Source organism: Heterodontus francisci, unplaced genomic scaffold, assembly GCF_036365525.1.
Source record: "Heterodontus francisci isolate sHetFra1 unplaced genomic scaffold, sHetFra1.hap1 HAP1_SCAFFOLD_313, whole genome shotgun sequence".
NCBI lineage: Eukaryota > Metazoa > Chordata > Chondrichthyes > Heterodontiformes > Heterodontidae > Heterodontus > Heterodontus francisci.
Window position 1 is genome coordinate 212827 of NW_027141364.1, and position 6337 is coordinate 219163.

Here is a 6337-nt window from a genome sequence, read left to right on the forward strand (position 1 = left end):
GGGTTTTCACTGTTTAGCAGGATCCTGCCAGGTGTGTAGGGGGGTTTCACAGTTTATCAGGATCCTGCCAGGTGTGTATTGGGTTTCACTGTGTATCAGGATCCTGCCAGGTGTGTATGGGGTTTTCAAAGTGGATCAGGATCCTGCCAGGTGTGTATGGGGTTTTCACAGTGTATCAGGATCCTGCCAGGTGTGTATGGGGTTTTATCTGTGGATCAGGAACCTGCCAGGTGTTTATGGGGATTTCACAGTGTATCAGGATCCTGCCAGGTGTGTATGTGGGTTTCACAGTGTATCAGAATCCTGCCAGGTGTGTATGGGGTTTTCACAGTGTATCAGGATCCTGCCAGGTGTGTATGGACTTTTCACAGTGTATCAGGATCCTGCCAGGTGTGTATGGGGGTTTCACAGTTTATCAGGATCCTGCCAGGTGTGTATGTGTGTTGCACAGTTTATCAGGATCCTGCCAGGTGTGTATGTGGGTTTCACAGTTTATCAGTATCCTGTCAGGTGTTTATGTGGGTTTCACAGTTCATCGGGATCCTGCCAGGTGTGTATGGGGTTTTCACAGTTTATCAGTATCCTGCCAGGTGTGAATGGGGGTTTCACAGTTTATCAGGATCCTGCCAGGTGTGTATGGGTGTTTCACAGTCTATCAGGATCCTGCCAGGTGTGTATGGGGTTTTCACAGTCTATCAGGATCCTGCCAGGTGTGTATCGGGTTTTCACTGTGTATCAGGATCCTGCCAGGTGTGTAAGGGGTTTTCACAGTTTATCAGGATCCTGCCAGGTGTGTATGGGGGTTTCACAGTTTATCAGGATCCTGCCAGGTGTGCATGGGGGTTTCACAGTTTATCAGGATGCTGCCAGGTGTGTATGTGGGTTGCAGTTTATCAGTATCCTGCCAGGTGTGTATGAGGGTTTCACAGTGTATCAGGATCCTGCCAGGTGTGTATGGGTTTTTCACACTGTATCAGGATCCTGCCAGGTGTGTATGGGGTTTTCACAGTCTATCAGGATCCTGCCAGGTGTGTAAGGGGTTTTCACTTTGTATCAGGATCCTGCCAGGTATGTATGGGGTTTTCACTGTTTAGCTGGATCCTGCCAGGTGTGTAGGGGGGTTTCACAGTTTATCAGGATCCTGCCAGGTGTGTATTGGGTTTCACAGTGTATCAGGATCCTGCCAGGTGTGTATGGGGTTTTCAAAGTGGATCAGGATCCTGCCAGGTGTGTATGGGGTTTTCACAGTGTATCAGGATCCTGCCAGGTGTGTATGGGGTTTTATCATTGGATCAGGAACCTGCCAGGTGTTTATGGGGATTTCACAGTGTATCAGGATCCTGCCAGGTGTGTATGTGGGTTTCACAGTGTATCAGAATCCTGCCAGGTGTGTATGGGGTTTTCACAGTGTATCAGGATCCTGCCAGGTGTGTATGGACTTTTCACAGTGTATCAGGATCCTGCCAGGTGTGTATGGGGGTTTCACAGTTTATCAGGATCCTGCCAGGTGTGTATGTGTGTTGCACAGTTTATCAGGATCCTGCCAGGTGTGTATGTGGGTTTCACAGTTTATCAGTATCCTGTCAGGTGTTTATGTGGGTTTCACAGTTCATCGGGATCCTGCCAGGTGTGTATGGGGTTTTCACAGTGTATCAGTATCCTGCCAGGTGTGCATGTTTGTTTCACAGTTTATCAGTATCCTGCCAGGTGTGCATGGGGTTTTCACAGTCTATCAGGATCCTGCCAGGTGTGTATGGGGTTTTCACTGTGTATCAGGATCCTGCCAGGTGTGTATGGGCTTTTCACAGTTTATCAGGATCCTGCCAGGTGTGTATGGGGGTTTCACAGTTTATCAGGATCCTTCCAGGTGTGTATGGGGGTTTCACAGTTTATCAGGAACCTGCCAGGTGTGTATGTCGGTTGCACAGTTTATCAGTATGCTGCCAGGTGTGTATGGGAGTTTCACAGTGTGTCAGTATCCTGCCAGGTGTGTATGGGTTTTTCACAGTGTATCAGGATCCTGCCAGGTGTGTATGTGGGTTTCACAGTGTATCGGAATCCTGCCAGGTGTGTATGGGGTTTTCACAGTGTATCAGGATCCTGCCAGGTGTGTATGGACTTTGCACAGTGTATCAGGATCCTGCCAGGTGTGTATGGGGTTTTCACAGTGTATCAGGATACTGCCACGTGTGTATGGGGTTTTCACAGTGTATCAGGATGCTGCCAGGTGTGTATGGGGTATTCACAGTGTATCAGGATCCTGCCAGGTGTGTGTGGGTTTTTTTCTGTGGATCAGGAACCTGCCAGGTGTTTATGGGGATTTCACAGTGTATCAGGATCCTGCCAGGTGTGTATGTGGGTTTCACAGTGTATCAGTATCCTGCCAGGTGTGTATTGGGTTTTCACAGTGTATCAGGATCCTGCCAGGTGTGTATGGGTTTTTCTCAGTGTATCAGGAACCTGCCAGGTTTGCATGGGGGTTTCACAGTATATCAGGATCCTGCCAGGTGTGTATGTGTGTTTCACAGTTTATCAGGATCTCGCCAGTTGTTTCTGGGGTTTCACAGTTTATCAGGATCCTGCCAGGTGTGTATGGGGTTTTCACTGTGCATCAGTATCCTGCCAGATGTGTATGGTGTTTTCTCAGTGCATCAGGATCCTTCCAGATGTGTATGGGTGTTTCACAGTTTATCAGGATCCTGCCACGTGTGTATGGGGTTTCACAGTTTATCAGGCTCCTGCCCGGTGTGTATGGGGGTTTCACAGTTTATCAGGATCTTGCCACATGTGTATGGGGTTTCACAGTTGTTCAGGATACTGCCAGGTGTGTTTGGGGTTTTCACTGTGCATCAGGATCCTGCCAGGTGTGTATGGGTTTTTCACAGTGTATCAGGAACCTGCCAGGTGTGTATGGAGGTTTCAAATTTTATCAGGATCCTGTCAGGTGTTTATGAGGGTTTCACAGTTCATCAGGATCCTGCCAGGTGTGTATGGGGTTTTCACAGTTTATCAGTATCCTGCCAGGTGTGAATGGGGGTTTCACAGTTTATCAGGATCCTGCCAGGTGTGTATGGGTGTTTCACAGTCTATCAGGATCCTGCCAGGTGTGTATGGGGTTTTCACAGTCTATCAGGATCCTGCCAGGTGTGTATCGGGTTTTCACTGTGTATCAGGATCCTGCCAGGTGTGTAAGGGGTTTTCACAGTTTATCAGGATCCTGCCAGGTGTGTATGGGGGTTTCACAGTTTATCAGGATCCTGCCAGGTGTGCATGGGGGTTTCACAGTTTATCAGGATGCTGCCAGGTGTGTATGTGCGTTGCAGTTTATCAGTATCCTGCCAGGTGTGTATGAGGGTTTCACAGTGTATCAGGATCCTGCCAGGTGTGTATGGGTTTTTCACACTGTATCAGGATCCTGCCAGGTGTGTATGGGGTTTTCACAGTCTATCAGGATCCTGCCAGGTGTGTAAGGGGTTTTCACTTTGTATCAGGATCCTGCCAGGTATGTATGGGGTTTTCACTGTTTAGCAGGATCCTGCCAGGTGTGTAGGGGGGTTTCACAGTTTATCAGGATCCTGCCAGGTGTGTATTGGGTTTCACAGTGTATCAGGATCCTGCCAGGTGTGTATGGGGATTTCAAAGTGGATCAGGATCCTGCCAGGTGTGTATGGGGTTTTCACAGTGTATCAGGATCCTGCCAGGTGTGTATGGGGTTTTATCTGTGGATCAGGAACCTGCCAGGTGTTTATGGGGATTTCACAGTGTATCAGGATCCTGCCAGGTGTGTATGTGGGTTTCACAGTGTATCAGAATCCTGCCAGGTGTGTATGGGGTTTTCACAGTGTATCAGGATCCTGCCAGGTGTGTATGGACTTTTCACAGTGTATCAGGATCCTGCCAGGTGTGTATGGGGGTTTCACAGTTTATCAGGATCCTGCCAGGTGTGTATGTGTGTTGCACAGTTTATCAGGATCCTGCCAGGTGTGTATGTGGGTTTCACAGTTTATCAGTATCCTGTCAGGTGTTTATGTGGGTTTCACAGTTCATCGGGATCCTGCCAGGTGTGTATGGGGTTTTCACAGTGTGTCAGTATCCTGCCAGGTGTGCATGTTTGTTTCACAGTTTATCAGTATCCTGCCAGGTGTGCATGGGGTTTTCACAGTCTATCAGGATCCTGCCAGGTGTGTATGGGGTTTTCACTGTGTATCAGGATCCTGCCAGGTGTGTATGGGCTTTTCACAGTTTATCAGGATCCTGCCAGGTGTGTATGGGGGTTTCACAGTTTATCAGGATCCTTCCAGGTGTGTATGGGGGTTTCACAGTTTATCAGGATCCTGCCAGGTGTGTATGTGGGTTGCACAGTTTATCAGTATGCTGCCAGGTGTGTATGGGAGTTTCACAGTGTATCAGGATCCTGCCAGGTGTGTATGGGGGTTTCACAGTTTATCAGGGCCATGTCAGGTGTTTATGTGGGTTTCACAGTTCATCAGGATCAAGCCAGGTTTGTATCGGGTTTTCACAGTCTCTCAGTATCCTGCCAGGTGTGCATGTGTGTTTCACAGTTTATCAGTATCCTGCCAGGTGTGTATGGGGCTTTCACAGTTTATCAGGATCTTGCCAGGTGTGTATGGGTGTTTCACAGTCTATCAGGATCCTGCCAGGTGTGTATGGGGTTTTCACCGTGTATCAGGATCCTGCCAGGTGTGTATGGTGTTTTCACAGGTTATCAAGTTCCTGCCATGTCTGTATGGGGGTTTCACAGTTTATCAGGATCCTGCCAGGTGTGTATGTGGGTTTCACATTTTATCAGGATCCTGCCAGGTGTCTATGGGGGTTTCACAGTTTATCAGGATCTTGCCAGGTGTGTATGGGGGTTTCACAGTTTATCAGGATCCTTCCAGGTGTGTATGGGGGTTTCACAGTTTATCAGGATCCTGCCAGGTGTGTATGTGGGTTGCACAGTTTATCAGTATGCTGCCAGGTGTGTATGGGAGTTTCACAGTGTGTCAGTATCCTGCCAGGTGTGTATGGGTTTTTCACAGTGTATCAGGATCCTGCCAGGTGTGTATGGGGGTTTCACAGTTTATCAGGGCCATGTCAGGTGTTTATGTGGGTTTCACAGTTCATCAGGATCCTGCCAGGTTTGTATCGGGTTTTCACAGTGTCTCAGTATCCTGCCAGGTGTGCATGTGTGTTTCACAGTTTATCAGTATCCTGCCAGGTGTGCATGGGGGTTTCACAGTTTATCAGGATCTTGCCAGGTGTGTATGGGTGTTTCACAGTCTATCAGGATCCTGCCAGGTGTGTATGGGGTTTTCACCGTGTATCAGGATCCTGCCAGGTGTGTATGGTGTTTTCACAGTTTATCAGGATCCTGCCAGGTCTGTATGGGGGTTTCACAGTTTATCAGGATCCTGCCAGGTGTGTATGTGGGTTTCACATTTTATCAGGATCCTGCCAGGTGTGTATGGGGTTTTCACAGTTTATCGGTATCCTTCCTGGTATGTCTGGGGGTTTCACAGTTTATCAGGATCCTGCCAGGTGAGTATGTGGGTTTCACAGTTTATCAGGATCCTGCCAGATGTGAGTGGGGTTTTCACAGTGCATCAGGATCCTGCCAGATGTGTATGGGGTTTTCACAGTGCATCAGGATCCTTCCAGATGTGTATGGATGTTTCACAGTGTATCATGATCCTGCCACGTGTGTATGGTGTTTCACAGTATATCAGGGTCCTGCAGGTGTGTATGTGGGTTTCACAGTTTATCAGGCTCCTGCCTGGTGTTTATTTGGGTTTCACAGTTTATCAGGATCCTGCCTGGTGTGTATGGGGTTTCACAGTGGATCAGGATCCTGCCACGTGTGTTTGGGGTTTTCACTGTGCATCAGGATCCTGCCAGTTGTGCATGGGGTTTTCACAGTGCATCAGTATCCTGCCAGGTGTGTTTGGGGTTTTCACAGTTGATCAGGAACCTGCCAGGTGTGTATGGGGATTTCACAGCGTATCAGGATCCTGCCAGGTGTGTATGGGGTTTTCACAGTTTATCAGGATCCTGCCAGGTGTGTATTGGGTTTCACAGTGTATCAGGATCCTGCCAGGTGTGTATGGGGTTTTCACAGTGGATCAGGATCCTGCCAGGTTTGTATGGGGTTTTACCTGTGGATCTGGAACCTGCCAGATGTTTATGGGGATTTCACAGTGTATCAGGATCCTGCCAGGTGTGTATGGGGTTTTCACAGTGTATCAGGATCCTGCCAGGTGTGTATGGGGTTTTCACAGTGTATCAGGATCCTGCCAGGTGTGTATGGGGGTTTTACAGTTTATCAGGATCCTGCCAG